The sequence below is a fragment of the Megalobrama amblycephala genome, linkage group LG1 (assembly GCF_018812025.1).
Source record: "Megalobrama amblycephala isolate DHTTF-2021 linkage group LG1, ASM1881202v1, whole genome shotgun sequence".
NCBI lineage: Eukaryota > Metazoa > Chordata > Actinopteri > Cypriniformes > Xenocyprididae > Megalobrama > Megalobrama amblycephala.
This window is the reverse complement of record NC_063044.1, coordinates 21,202,845-21,218,994: the sequence shown is the minus strand read 5'-3', so window position 1 is coordinate 21,218,994 and position 16,150 is coordinate 21,202,845. Positions and strand designations below refer to the sequence as shown.

General features: G+C 38.4%; 1 protein-coding gene and 1 pseudogene across 2 annotated transcripts in view; one reads left to right on the top strand and one right to left on the bottom strand.

The window, feature by feature from the left end:
• Nucleotides 1–16,150, top strand: part of LOC125244061 (stonustoxin subunit alpha-like) — a 1,172,099-nt gene that overhangs the window by 792,309 nt on the left and 363,640 nt on the right. The window lies entirely within an intron of this gene.
• LOC125245233 lies at nucleotides 6,424–15,086 on the bottom strand (annotated as a pseudogene).

Sequence of the window (16,150 nt, the reverse complement as noted above, 5' to 3'; positions counted from 1 at the left end):
GGCCGAGGGAACCTGTGTGTTCAGACAAAGACAAAGTAAGTAGACAATCATGCAGGCAGGGTTGATGAACTGGTTTCTGTCACCCACAATCACTGTTTCACCTTTACATGAGCATTGGCACATGAAGAAAGAAAGATAAAGTCTTTCACCTGAACTATGGTGTTTATTGTTTTTAGCCAAAAAATACCTTTATTCATTTCATATGACTTTGAATCATTTAAGTAACGAACCTAAATTAGGTCAGTTTCACAAGTGTGTGAATTAGATACTGAATTTCTACAGGGTTCTTTCTGAGTTTTTAAAAAGGCCATAAATTATGTGACCCCAGAATGTAGCTATATTTAAACAACTTGCATAATCTGTATTTATTGAGAGTTACTGAATATAAAATAGTGTGCTTGTCTTTGTGTGCTTTTTTCAAACAATGTGTGAGTAGTTTGATCAAGTATTTTACAACATATTACAAGTGTTACGTCCCGGTAGTTGTGTGCCTCTGTGTTTTCTTTCTCTCCCTCACTCTGTCAATTTTCTTGGGAATGTTTTTGCAGCTAATGTAATAATATTTAATAACAGTAGTCATAATAAGCATATTTCCAGTACGTGCCTCATAGTATCGTCAACTCACTCATCAGACTCCTTGGTAATCCTCAGCAAACTTTGATATTCAGTTGGACCGACTCCTTTAATTCTTTTTGAGTCGGACATGCTACTTCGGCTGTGCGTCTTGCGTCATCAACCCGGAGCTAAATTTTGATTCAGTTCAATTAGTGAAGGACTCGACCGGTTACTTCCTGAGAACCAGTTCAAAAGAACAATTCGTTCAAGAATCGAACATCACTACTACCTAGTACTTTTTTTGTTACTAAAGTCTGTGGTGTGTTATTTGTAGAAGCTACTTAGAGTTCCTCCTTTCATTATAGTGGTATCTTGATCTGCCTTGTTCCTGAGTATTCTTGCCTCCTCTCTTGATCTTCCTCTCTGTTCTCCTCCAGTCTTGCTATGCCAGTCTATTACTGCTACCTGCTGTCATTGTGCCTCATCCCTGCCTGCTGTTTGGACTGGCTTCACCTCCTCACCATATCTTGAGTTATCTGCTGTTTTGTTAATAAACCCAGTGAACACTCATTCTGCATGTTGAGTCCTCCCTCACAGATCCAGGGTTCAATGTTGAACTTGAGTTAGTCTGGGTTTGTTTTTGCTCTTTTCTTTTCTTTGGTGCCACTTTCATCCTTTTTCCTCCTGTGGGCTTATTATTTTGTGGTATTGCATACATAAATTTGTATAGCCTATATTTCTCTTTTTTTCCCTTTTATCATTAGTATTGTTATATGTTGTTTTCATTAATTGTAAAATATACTACATTTACTGGCACTTTTGTATAGCATATTGTCTCTTGCCAGCATCATTACAGCACATATGGTCACAATCTCAGTGTTACCTCTTCTCACCCTAGACCAAAATTAGGAAGTTGTATTACAGTATATATACATTATAGTTTATTATAAGTATTTTGCTTCATAAAAGTTTAGACACTATTCATTTCTTTTTTATTATTATTACTGTTATTTTTCACATTTTAGAATCATTTTAAAGTCATCAAATTAATATCTCAAATAATACTTTGGGGTTTATGTAGTGACTAAAATATAAAAAAACAAAACAAAACTATCTTGTAGCTTCTTCAAAGTCACTCAACTGCATCTGATTCTTGAGATCCTGGAATTTACATGAATTAAACCCATCCATTAAAATACATAAATTATGCATTTCATACAATACAAATTCATACAAATGCAGAACTTGTGTTCATCTAGAACTAATTTCAAGCATTTAACCAAAGTCTTCGGGTCCAAAGGTTTTTATAATCATAAGAAACATAAATTGTCGAGTGTGTTTACAGAGTCAGGAATTCAATGTTATTAAAATATTGAAACAAACATTGTTAAATGTACATCTTTGTTATGTTACACTTTTGTAAGATCTTACCTGCTATGTAGAGAAGTATGATTCCAGCAACACTCAAAGCGGTGTTGAACTTCATAATTATTATTTTTATCTGATCTGACTGCTGTTTCCTCGACTGTCAGCTTTCTAATGGAAAGGAAAGCGAGTACCACTGCATTTATCAAGAGTCCTCTGCTCCACCCCACTGCTACGCTCATCTCTGACTCATAGTTTGTCCAAACAAACAAACAAACAAACAAAAAAGCTTAATGCTTGAAGTAGTAAAAGTGTTTAAAATAAAAAACTGACCAATATGAAATATATGGGTGTAACAGTGCATGTATTCATCCCGAACCACTGAATTAAAAAAACAAAAAAGATGCACAGTGATTGTAATTCCCTGTTTATGAGACAGTTGCTGGTTTACCTTGACAGAGAAAACACCTGCATGTCATAATTCTAACCTACTTGAATGGGAACATACGGTATATTTGGCCACAATGTGAGAAATCAAGAAGAGTAACAGTTTTGTTGTGTCGATGACAAATAATGTGAGTACATCAGACATCTTCAGCATTTTTATTTTAGTGTGCTTTTATGAAGAGCAGATTATCCATTTATAACCTACATGGTATAATTCACCTCAATATAGTGTGACTTCTGGAAACTGTTTACCCGTTGTGTGACTGTCAGTGAGCATCCACTTCCTAATTCCTATTACATTCTTCAAATGTTATCAAAGGATCATAACTACATGTTCACATAACTACACACTGTTAAGACAGCTCTGCACACCCACGGGCCTGATAACCTGAACCCTGTTAACACAAGAATCTTTAAAATGATTGATAGTTCTGGAATGTGACAAACAGTTAGTTTACGAGATGGGACGAGACGAGACAAGACAAGATTTTTTCATAGTATTTTTAAAAAATCCTCAATTACAAAATACCTGTCTGGAAAAAATAGTCTGCTGGTTCATTTTAAATGTTTTCACTAATCATCTTGTACTGAATGTCATTTCAGTTCTACTTCCTGAGTATGAATTAATGATCATGTCTTCGGATTGTCCTGGTTAACTGTCTTTCTGCACTTATATTTGTGCTGTGTCTAAGGACGTGTTTTTCCAAGTCTGTCCGACGTATTATTGGTTTGCCATAGTAACAACAATGGTAATGTGCAGCTTTGTGACACAAGAGGTTGCATTTACATATTTTGAAATGTAAAATAAGTATTATTTAAAAAATGAGAACAAAAATTACCTTTTGTCAATACATAGTTAATGTAAGCATGTAATAAAAATGATTTGATCTACTTACAGCCATGTAGTACCACTCAGGATAAATGCGACTGAAGATGACCTGTTGCCTGGAAGCACTCCTCAAATTTTATTTTGTCCTTTGGACAAAGTGGGCAGTGAAACTTTGTGCACTTGAGCCACTGGTATGCCTCAAGAGTGTCAAGCACATTTTTCACTGATATCAGATGCAGTTGATGAAGTTTCTTCAGAACTTACATTTACATGAATTATATTGATTAGCTCCTGTAGACCTCTAAATAAAGCTTCTGGGATTCTGACATGATTTAATGCAGTAATTGCCAAATCCAGTTCTTGCTGAGCAGGATCCAGGAGGTAATCCAAATCTAAAGTTTCAATCCGAATAATCAAGCTATACTTTGTCAGCATATGCTGTAAAATGTCTTCTTGCACTTGTTCCTACAGGTAAAAAAAACAGCTCCTTTAGGATATTTAAACCAATCATCCTTTTTTCTCTTTCGCTCTTCCTCTCCAGTTAATTTGTTTATATCTATACATGGTATCATGATATACATAAGTTTTTAATCAATAAAACTTTATCAAGTTTTTAAACAAATGTCAAATAAAGCCAGAACTGTTGCACACTGTACATGAATAAAACTTTTATCGATGTTATTGGTTTCTTCAGTAACACGAACTTACTTCAAGCTGCTTTGAAGGACAAGCGGAGAAAGATGATGCTGCTTCCGTGTCTCTGCTGAGAGCTCATCTTTACAGACTGAGATGATCAAAGGTCAAATATTATTTACATATTTAGTAATACGAAGCACAAGGTATTGCACACAAATCCCCGCGAGAGCTTTCCAATATGCGTGCCACTGAGTGACATCAGTACTTCCAGGTCAGAGAGCACCTGTTCATCAAAAGTTCACTATCCAATCAGAGTAGAGCACTGTTAAGCCCACCTCCATGAGAGGTTTGTGCCAAAACAGCAAACGAAAAACTGTGAAGTGTAAGTGAAACCTGTGGCAATGTTTTCAGAATCCACGATTTGCAAAAATGAATCTTTGAAAAACATTAACAAAGAATGAAGCAGAATTGAAGAGCTTGTTAAATTTATGCAACTAAGTTCATTTTTTTATTTTCATTGTTTTTATTCTTTTGTAATGGCATATTTTTGATATGTTCAGTTATGTTCAGTTTTATTGAGACAAATATAATTCCATAACTCTGGAGGCTGTATGTTTTGTATTGTCCCTTTGTATTGACATTTGTTCACAAAGCTGTCCAGTGTGAAATGATTCGTGTAGATGAATTTCGGTAGAGTTGAGGGAGCATTTCCTTGGAAAACAAAATGAATCCACCTTGTCTTCAGCAGCTCAGATTTCAGGAATAAATGGAGAGAGCTATGAAAACATGAATTTTCAAACAGTTTAATCATGCTGATGGAGAGCACATGAATGTTTGCTGCAGCCAGATTGTCCCGCACATCTTCTCCCACTCTTGCTTCAAGGTTGAGGGGTTCAGGGGTCCATCATTATCATCATCTTCTTCATCCTCTAGATCAACGTTGTCCCCATTGAGAAGAGCAGCATGAAGCAGGATGAAGGGGTTCAGCAGCAGAATTGGCACAGCTGTGTTGAGATGGCAGCAGGACTTTAAATACATGATTGTTAGATCAATAAGTTTGAATAAAACTTTGTTTCATGTTATGTTGATTTGTATACTGGGTGTCATTCCTACGCAGAGCCCCTTTGAATCTCTATACAGTCTGTGTCTATATTTGTTCTTCATGCTAGTATACTTATTGTCGAGAACAGCACTTAATGTAGCACGATTTGCTGGCTTATGTGGGTGCAGTCAGTTTTGACCGCGAAAAATTAGGTAATTTGATTGAATGTCGTGTATTTACGGGATTTTACCTGCTAGAAATACATGGCCAGTTTTAATGTTATTTTAAGGTGGAGTAGAATAAAATGAACGGCAAAACTCAGCATTTTGTCGTACGTCAGTCACCACTGTTGGATATCAGCCTGCACTTTGGTCGCAGATTTAATCAGCAAACGAGGAGTGGAATATAGACCGACTGAATGACACTTCAAGTACAAAATCTCAAATGATGTTCGTAAAACTTAAGCTTACTTATCTGAGGAAGAAGCGCAGATGATCTGAAAACACAGTGTAGACAGAGCGTGTGCGGGATTGCCAGATAGCAAAGATTAAGTAAAACGTGTTCTTTTAACAGAAAAGCTCAGATTGGGGGGTTTAAATTCTGGAAATCTGGGAACCGTAAACATGAACGCTCATAAAAACAGTCTGTAAATTTTTGGCTCCTTTATTCGACAATACCAAAATCTCTTTTGAAATCACAGTTTTTAGTCTTTTAGCCACGTGTTGTCAGTCTCATCAACAATATTGCATTGTGTTGTAAAACATGTCATCAGCATGAGCTACTGGTAAACAAAACACTGTAGAATCACACTTCAGCAGTTGTAATTTTATGTGTGCTGAAAATAAAAAGGAAGAAGCAGGCAAAAGAAGGGAAAAGAGCTTGAGGTAAGCAGTTTTCAGTTTTAGAGTGATTTTGGTAAAGTTTTTAGTCACCATGTCATCAACAATATTGCGTTGATTTCATGTCACATTTTCATTGCTGAACTATACGACCTACGTCTACTGACCAGCCAAACACACTGATGCAAGTTTCTATGATGTCATCAGCATGCTGAATTTATGAGTTGTAGTTTTTATGTGTGCAAAATAAAAAGGAAGCAGCGAAAGAAGGGAAAAGAGCTGTCAGAAAATGTCGCTTTGATTTCATGTCGCATTTTTATTGGCTATGTGTTGCAAACACACTGTGTGATGATGCTGAATTTATGACACTGTCAAAAATGATCTTAGGCTATCGTCACAAGACCGGGAAATTTCTTTGAACCTCTCTCACTATACTACATAGGACCACCGATTCAGAGCCACGATCACAGAAATCACCATGATTGTTTCACGATGGCAATCTTTCGTCTGGGACAGCCACAAATCGTGCGGCATATCCCGGGCTTTAGTCATGGAAATAAAGGTCGTCGGCGAACATATTTCATCAATTTTTGGTTGACGAAATTAACACTGCAGCACAGTAGTAAAAACTTTTATCTCAGAACCCACAACTTAAATGCAAGCAGTGCCTTTCACGTTATTTAAGGAAATATCCATGATCTCACTTTGAGTTATTTTTGCTTTGGTCTTTATTTTTATTGACAAAGTTATAAATAGAAATACAAACACGGTAAGAAAGAATTCTGTCTCCTTTCAAATGGCTACACTGTTGTCCACATTTTTGGGGTTCAGATAGGTGTAGGGAAGCTCCAAATTCTTGTTCCGCTCCTCGATGAGATCCGACAACTTCCTCAGATCCTTCTGAAACTCTTCAATGAGCTTGCAGAGGACCTCTTCATCATGCAGATTTTCTGGGAAATGTCCCAGAGGGTACTATGGACAGGGTAACAAGATTGTAATCGTAAATATCATGTTGATATTAAACATGCTTATATCAATGTTTAACATGCCGTGTATGACACAGTGCTTCCCACAGGTTTGAAATATACTTGCGGTGGTAGCCGGGTGAAAAATCCTCCTATTACCCACAGCACAAAAATGGTCTACTACATGTGACAAACAAATAATGTTTTTATCATTATTTATTTTATTTTTTATTTTATTTTAATTACATAGCATACTATTACATTTAATTACATACTAATATTATGCATTATTATGCATTGTAAATTATTATGCAAAATTACAGCATTTAAATGGTTCTCCTTTTCCTATGTTTTCTTTGCCTTCATATATTATCTCTCTCAGTGAATGGGACACAGATTTTACTAGTAAAATTTATAAAATAATGAATAATATATGTGTCAAATAATGTTCTTAGTCTTTTCTTCCTGTGGGGGAGACTACAGTAATTTACTATGAATTAAATGGAAATCAAATTAAATACAATTTATTGTGTAACCAAAATACCAATAATGCCCAAAAGTAAAAGAAAAAAACTTAGCGTGTGACTTTTAATTATAAACAAGCTCGAAATACACCGGGACTCTTATTTTGAAATGTCTATTCCTTCAGATTCTTACAACCGTATAAAATGTTTTATATAAAGGCCATGAAGTAGACATTGTAATAATTCATCAACTTCAGTTCATGAGCAATCGCTTGGCATAAATCTGCACTTTTCACTGATTGAGAATCACTTTGAAGCAGTTTTGCACGAGCCTGTAGAACCATAGGCTGTAAAAAAAAAAATAGAACACGCAACAGCGCCCCCTTGTGACTGTGCAAAATGCAGCGCACATGGGAATGTCAGCGGGAGTAAACAGTTCTGACGCACACATAACGAGCAGGTACGAAACGACTAGTTAATCGATCACGGATGGTTTCATTATCTTGGGCGGATATAAAAGTATAAGAGATAAATATAATAAAAGCAAAAATGTGTCTCCAGTATACTTGGGCGGCCGTTATTTTTCCTGGGCGGCCCGCCCAAGTAAAGTCTATGTGTGGGAAGCACTGATGACAGCACACTAATATTCTGCAAGAGTCCACTGCAACACTATGCTCACAGTTTGCTAAATGTCCTTTGTAATGTAACGGTAAGGTAATGCAAAGCAGTGTAAGTAAGACATTGACATCCAGAATAATATCATGCCATACACAAGAACATTTGCTCTGATGATGTACAAACTCACTTGGTCTGCAGAATCCTGGGTCAGCAGTCTCAGGACAGCCATTATATTCACTGTCGTGCTCACATCAGGAAGGGTCTCCAGGATCGTGTCCTCAGTGGTCTGGCCTTTCTCCTTGGGAGGGGGCTTTCTGAGGGCACTGGGGAAGTTAGGCATCCAGCCGCCAAAGTCAAACTGGGGGGGAAACGAAGTGGTGAAAAATTATGACATGTAAGCCAAATATTCACAAAGAATAATAAGAACACATAATTAACATCACTTAGGCCATGAAAAGTGGATATGGACAGGTTTTTTTGGCTTTGTGGAATACCTGCTCCAGGGGGTTGAAGTATCTTGAGGTAATGTAAATAACAGACAAGAGTTAAAAGTCCACAAATCTGTTGAGCTCAATAGCCAATCAACTGAAACCCCTCCCCTTCATGCTCCTGTTTGTTACTCATTCAAGGAGCCAGGATAGCAGAGGGTTTTTTGAGCTCGGACACTGAATGGACAGCTAGAGGAATGTATGGAGCAATACGCTGGATTTGAGAAAAGGCGTATGGGATTAGGATCAGGGACTGCAGCTTTAATGGCTCTGTGTGACTGGAAGTGAATTGACTTGTACTAACTCACCTGTCCATTGTTTAGAGCGGCATGTTGGGCTGACGCAGTGAAGATCACCATGGTGACAAACTTGACGAGCTCTGTCACAGTCTGAAGAGATGATGGTATTCCTGTGAAGTAAGAATGAAAGGCTGTTTCTGTGAGGAACTCAATTTGGGATGTTTATACATGCGTGCACACACACACTGAAATGGAGAGTTGAGCCATAAACTACAAACTACTTTTGACTGTTGACCTGGTTCAGTTCTAGTCAATGACAACAGTTAATTACAGTGGGGTTTACAAAAGAGGTTGTGCCTCAAACATGTCTATGCTATGCAGTGCAAATACTGAGATGATCACAAAAAAGAAAAGGAAACCTTTGTTGGATTAAATGTCCTGATATGGCAACAGTTCCTTTGGAAATGCATACTCATTGGTCTAGCCCATTTCATTTCCTTTAATCTCTGCCTATTGTAGCTTATGCTGAAAGTTGTATTGTGAACACTTCTTGAGTCTATATCTCATCGCTTGTTGTATTCCTCACTTCTAAGGCGCTTTGGAAAAAAAGCATCTGCCAAATTAATAAATGTAAAGGTAAATAACACACCTGAGCCATCTCTTCCCAGGAAGCCATTGGTGAATATCTCACTGATCCATTGCTGCAGCTCTGTGTCCTTCTGCATGTGTGCATCACATTGATAGTAGTGTGACAAGAAAGCCGCAACAAACCTGTAAGCAACACAGTCAGATGTTTCAGGTTTACATATTTATAGCTTACCTTTTTTCTTTTCTTTTTTTTTTTTTTTTGAATTGCTTTGCATTTATTTCTTAAGCTGGAATTTATTCAAAGGGACTTGCAACACAGTACAGCATGTGCTTACTGACTATTAAACTCATGAACCTGTATAACTGACACTGTATTTGTTGAAATATGAATCAGAAAGTGCACCAGGACGTATTAGTTCAGCCCTAAAACCTGGATGTCTTAAGTAACACACACATACACATAGTTGGAGAGTAGAAAGCATAAAGCCTATTAAAAAAACACTAGATTAACTCCACCGGTAGTCATACTTGTTGATGATGTTCCACAGTTTCATCCCATCATCTCTGTAGTAGTAGTGGGGTACATTCTCCAGGCCTCTCTCAGAGATGTTATCAGGAAGACAGAGGGCGCTATAGGTCAGGGAGGCGGTAGCACGCTTCAGCAACGTTGCCAATGACTCTCCACCTACTTCCTGCATACTAGTTAATGGAGAAAAGACACATGACATAAAGTTAGTTTAAGGGCTATAAACAAAGATCTGGCACCACAAACGGCATTGTGAGGAGAAATTTGCTGGATTCAACAAAAATGTGTATTGGATGATAATTGAAGTTTGAACCTCTAGTGCCTCTTTAACAATGCTATTTGCATACCATGGAAATGACCCCATTCCTTGGATATCAGCCGATTCCGGGCCATGATGTTGATCTGGAGCGTGTATCGGATATGGGGAAAGAGGAGCTAGAGAAGGAAAAGTAAGAGATTTGCATTCACTGCCATTATTATTTGAAGATAAAAATATATGAATAATGAATTTTAATGTTCTGTGTAGGTAGCCTGACTTCGTCATACTCATATTCTAGGCAGAATGTGAGTCTGATACTGCTCCATTGCACTTGAATTATGGGGCGTGTCTTAACCGAACCAGTAAAAAAACAACAACTCTGCACTCAATTGGATAGACCTACAACCAATCAGAGCAACGCAGTAAGTGACGTATGTTGAACTTGTACTTAAACTTTTGCCGAATCCCGTTGGAAGGACGGCAAACACATCTTTCCCATCGACAAATGCCTTGATTGCGGTTCTTTGTTCGTCTTTTAAAATTAATGCGCTGTCGATTTCTTTTATTACAGACGTGATAGCGGAATCTAAACATCTTATTTCTCCAGCTGCAGTCATCATTGGTGAAAACCAATTCAACCCAAGCGCTCTTTGATGACGTGGGTGGTTACGTAACCGCAGATAGCCTGTCCATCATCGATTAAAGCCCACCCTGGCAATTTGATTGGCTCGGCCTTCTGGGAGCCGAGCATAATTACTCCACAATGGATCGAGTCCAGACCGAACTTCCCGTCCAAAAAATGTTGTGGGCGGGGTTCGGGCTGGCACCCAGGCTACTGTGTAGGCTTTGTTCACAGGCTATAGATGAGTCAGGCCAGCTCTCCAAAAGGCAAATAGTGAAGGGGAGCAACACCTCTAGGGTAAAATAGACAACTGTGACCACAGACTACAACTGCAAAAACTCCCTACCGTCAAAAAGTATACAAGTAACATGAACTTTAATGACATCCCATTCTTAATCCGTAGGGTTTAATATGGAGTTGGCCCACCCTTTGCAGCTATAACAGCTTCAACTCTTCTGGGAAGGCTTTCCACAAGGTTTAGGATTGTGTTTATGGGAATTTTTGACCATTCTTCTAGAAGCACATTTGTGAGGTCAGGCAGTGATGTTGGTGAGAAGGTCTGGCTCACAGTCTCCGCTCTAATTCATCCCAAAGGTGTTCTGTTGGGTTGAGGTCAGGACTCTGTGCAGGACAGTCAAGTTCCACACCAAACTTGCTCCTCCATGTCTTTATGGACCTTGATTTGTGCACTGGAGCGCAGTCATGTTGGAACAGGAAGGGGCCATCCCCAAACTGTTCCCACAAAGTTGGGAGCATGAAATTGTCCAAAATGTATTGGTATGCTAAAGCATTAAGTGTTCCTTTCACTGCAACTAAAGGTTCAAGCCCAACCCCTGAAAACCCCACACCATAATCCCCCTCCACCAAACTTTACACTTGGCACAATGCAGTCAGGCAAGTACCGTTCTCCTGGCAAATGCCAAACCCAGACTCGTCCATCGGATTGCCAGACAGAGAATGATTGGTGATTGGTCACTCCAAAGAACATGTCTCCACTGCTCTAGAGTCCAGTGACGGCGTGCTTTACACCTCTGCATCCGACGCTTTGTATTGCACTTGGTGATGTGAGGCTTGGATGCAGCTGCTCGGCCATGGAAACCCATTCCATGAAGCTCTCTACACACTGTTCTTGAGCTAATCTGAAGGCCACATGAAGTTTGTTCCCAATTGCTTCCACTTGTTTTAATACTAACAGTTGACGTTTGGCAATATAGTGTATATTAATTAACTCATTATCATTCTCTCTCTGTGGATGTGGCATGTCTGGAACATACCCGTTTTGCTAAGAGTTCACAAATCAAACCAACTCATGCGTGACAGATTCAGTACCTTGTAGAGAGGGTGTGGAGGTGGAAGATTGCGCAACGTCGCCACAGGTGAACACCTCTGCCAGCAGGTGAGTTCTCAGCAGGTGAAAGTCGACCTCGTGAACGGCAAACTCTGCATTTCGAACGAAGATCTTGGCCAGTTTCCAGTCTGCCTTTGAATCCATTGGGAGGAAGATCGGATTCTCTTTGCTGGGCTTTTGCCTTAACTGTGCAGAATGAATTTGAACATGCATGAAAATTGTACAAACGGTTTCTGAGGGAATCTAGGTTATGATTTTTCTCCCTTTAAGAAAATGACACATGCCATTCTTTTCAATAATTAGATTGTTTACCTCATCTTTCAAGATTTATTCATCTGAATTTAATTTAATTTTTAATAATGGGAAATTACAGTTTTCTTTAAGAGCCAATATTATTTACCAGTTTTCACTGTAAAGCTGCTTTGACACAATCTGCATTGTAAAGACTTGACTTCAAATGCAAGATATTCACCTGTATGGCGATGGGCAGCATCATGCCATGGGGGTTACTGTACAGCAGGACCAGGGGAGCCATGAGGTACTGCTGCCTGCCATTGACTACATTTCCCACCAGCCCGTCCAACATCTTATAGTCAGACAGGAAGATGTTCCCTTTCTGGGTGTGGGAGTAGATCATACCAAATAATGAACAAACACAGAAAATTAGACACAACCAATGCAAACCAGACCCAGTAATTCCAAGTCATGCCAGTAGCAAGTAGTGTACCTTCATCTCCTGCTTCAAGCTGCTCCCTCTTAGGGAGTCTTTGACCATGTCGTCTGTGACGGGGAAATTCTCAGGCAGCTTTGAGCAGCGCTGGATCATCATGGGATTGAGACCATTCAGAAACTGGTAGCCAAAGAACTCATCCTCATCCCAGTGCTCCTGAATGTATTCTGCAAAGCATGCTATTTCAGAACATATGCTGCAGTACAGACAGTACTTTACTTGTAATACAGTCATTTTGAACAGTTCAGTAAAAGATGATTACCAATGGTTTTCCCTCTGTTTTCACAAAGAATTACTTCCAGTTGGCTCATGCTTTCCCACGATCTTCTGCTGTCAGCTAATCCAGTTAGTTTCAGAGCAGCTAACCTACAAACACAGAATACACAGGAACACAGTTTAAAACATTAATAGTGGAACTAACCTTGATATACAACTTGGGATTTACAGCTTTAGTTGTGAGCATTTTTGTACTTATTAGATATTATATTATTACTGCCTTCAATAAGACAAAGCTATTTTGTGAATGCCATCCACTTACATGCAAAATATACTGAATATAAATGGATCCTGTTTTTAAATCACCACAGTTAATTTTGCACTAAAGCATTCTAAAAATTAAATCTAGCAGTAAATATTCAGCATTTCCACCAGTGCAATCTATAAAAACACACCATATTTAGGCTAACCTACAAACAAAAACAGTCCACTGATACAGTCCATTGTCCGAACAGTAATGTTGAAATGGTTAAGCTTGCTGTCATGGGCCCACTACTGATGAACTCTCTAAATTCATCTCTGGAGTTACCATTACATTGGGTACCCTGCTTTTAGCTGAGTATACATGGCGCATCCTTGAAAAATTATCATGGTTCATTTTGGATAAAGCATACTCTAAAGTAATAGACTGACATGGCCTCTACGTCCCCTATATAAAACGTATGTCTCCTGTGGTGCTGGGGTCCGTGGAACCCAGATGTAACAGAAATTTGTAAACCGTAGGTAAGAAAAGACAAACATGGTAAAAAACAAAACAGTTCATCTAATAAAAGCAGAACCTTATGGCTTCTAGAGTGTGTAACAAAGAGATGAACACTACAGGAGGGTGACTTACTGCTTTCCAGCATTGAAGTTAAACTCGGTTTCCTTTGTGAAAGAGAATCGGACTTCAGATGGCAGAGCAAGGGCAGTGTCGTAATCAATAACTTGGGGCATGCCCTCAGCATACACTCGCCATCTGGGAGTGGAAAATTCAAATGTGTTTCAACAGAAAGAATTTAATTTCACTGAATTTATTTTATTATAGCACAGACACTTGTGCTGGTATGCTGCCCACAAACCTAAATAACTTTTGTTGCTCTTCTAGCTGCCTCGTCCTTTGTCTTTGGGCTATTGGGTTGATGTCCTGGAACACGAGTGAAGCTGGAATGCAAATGCCAACATTAATTCACAATCTGAACTTGTTTGTTTGCAAAACAAATGTAGGCTATATTTTGTATGTATCATTACTTGATCATAGGGTGATGACTTGTCTCAAAAACGTGCATTTATGAGAACACATATGTATAATGACATTGGTATTACAACGTAAACATTTCATGAGTCCTCAAATTTGAAATGGCTTTAAAAACACACTGAACAATGTTTTATTAAAAATGCAGACAGTTTCCTGTGAGGGGTAGGTTTAGGAGTAGTGTAGGGGGAGAGAATGTACAATGTGTACTGTATAAAAAACATTTGATAGCAAAACAAACCTGAGTGAGTGTGTGTGTGTGTGTGTGTGTTTCAAGTACACAGGTAAATGATAATTTTGCCCATGACCTGAATTGGAATTGCCTACCTTTAGCAGGTCTTAAAACGAGCCTCTCGTTGCCGTCAAGCCAGCTGTAGCACGGAAACAAAATCTCGTCACCTTCGGGCGTGTTGACCAAGATCTTATCGCAGAACCACTGGTTGTGAAGAAGACCCATAAACGGCTTGGAGTAGATCTCGACAGATACGAGTTCTCCCAGGGATGCCTTACAGTGTATCTTAAATGCTCGCTCCTGCACAGACATGTTCATTAGGGTTTATTAGGGCCATTATAGGTGAAATACAAATAATAATAATACAGAGTTGGGGGAGCCATGTGGTTCCTTGGCACCATTTTCCAGATTTTTTTCTTGCAAATTTGTGACTTTATAATCACATAATATTCAAGTTGGTTTAATTGGGCGCACTTACCGATCCTTGCCGAAACCCCTGAAGGTGGTTCAGGTTCTGTTCCTCGCTCTCAGCCTCAGTACCACGCAGCTGGATGTAGATGAGGCTAGTGGTGCCCGCCAAGAGCCGCTTTCCTGTGTGCGCTGTCACTGTGTAGATCATCATGGCTCTTCTGCAAAGACATGAAAATCAAATATGAGTGTCACTGTCACAAATATGAGTGTCACGGTCACCTGATGGAGGATCTGGTGAAGCTGTCAGCGATCAAAACATTGATTTTGAAGATATGTTGGAGATCACAAATGGGCTCATATTCACGACCTCAAACATATATATTCTCAAAACTATCATATGCTGAATGTACTGGGAAATGAGCTCTGGTGAGGACAGTGATGATGGTATAAAACATCTGCTCAAAATGAACACTTCCAAGCTCCAAAATGAAACAAAATATGCTTTATTTTATTCTTATGTAATGGTTACTCTAATATTAGGGGAGTTTTATATTATCGCAGCAGGTGGAGATCCATCCGTGTTAGATATAGATCCAGGTCGCTAAAGACCCAAATATGTAAAAATGATTGGCGAAACATTGATGCATTTAAGGGTTAAAAACTCATTAGAACAGTCGGAACTGGGCCATTAATCTGTAAAACAATGGACTCAAATGAAGGGAATTCAGGGACACTTACACGCAACACTTTCCACTTCTCATTGTAAATGACTGCAAGACCTCCTGAAGTACATTTCAACATTTTCAGTTTGTTCAAATGTGAAAGGATCACTACTGGTCAAGTGAATGTAACTATATAGAGTATAGACAAACATGTACACACACTCTTTCCTAACCCTGATTTAACCCTAAATGACAGTGAATAATGAATAGCACAGCAGCACCTAACCCTGGTTGTAACCCTGCATGTGTGAAAACACCATTTGACCAATTCATTAAATTTAATTCATTTAGTTTGCTAGATTTGTAACCAGAATTACAGAGTTTGAATATAAAAATACAGCCAAATACAAATCCAACAAGACTTACTTTAAACTTACAAAGAAGAAACTGTTAGTATGGATATCAACCTTTAATATAATGAGCTAAATGTTTAATTACAGATTATGATTATTCATGTAATTTTACATAAATTTGTATCTAATTTAAGAAAACAGAAAACAGACTATATGATGCAGTAATTTTCCTGTTTAAAAAAAGAGAATGCAATTTGTCATTAATGATAACACTTAAGTCAAGTTGTTGATTTACAGATACTGTTTGTAATTTTACATGAATTTGTAATTTAAGAAAACAGAAAAAATACTATATAAATAATGCAGTAATTTTCCCATATATAAAAAAGAGAATTCCTGTATTTTGTCATTAATGAAATAAT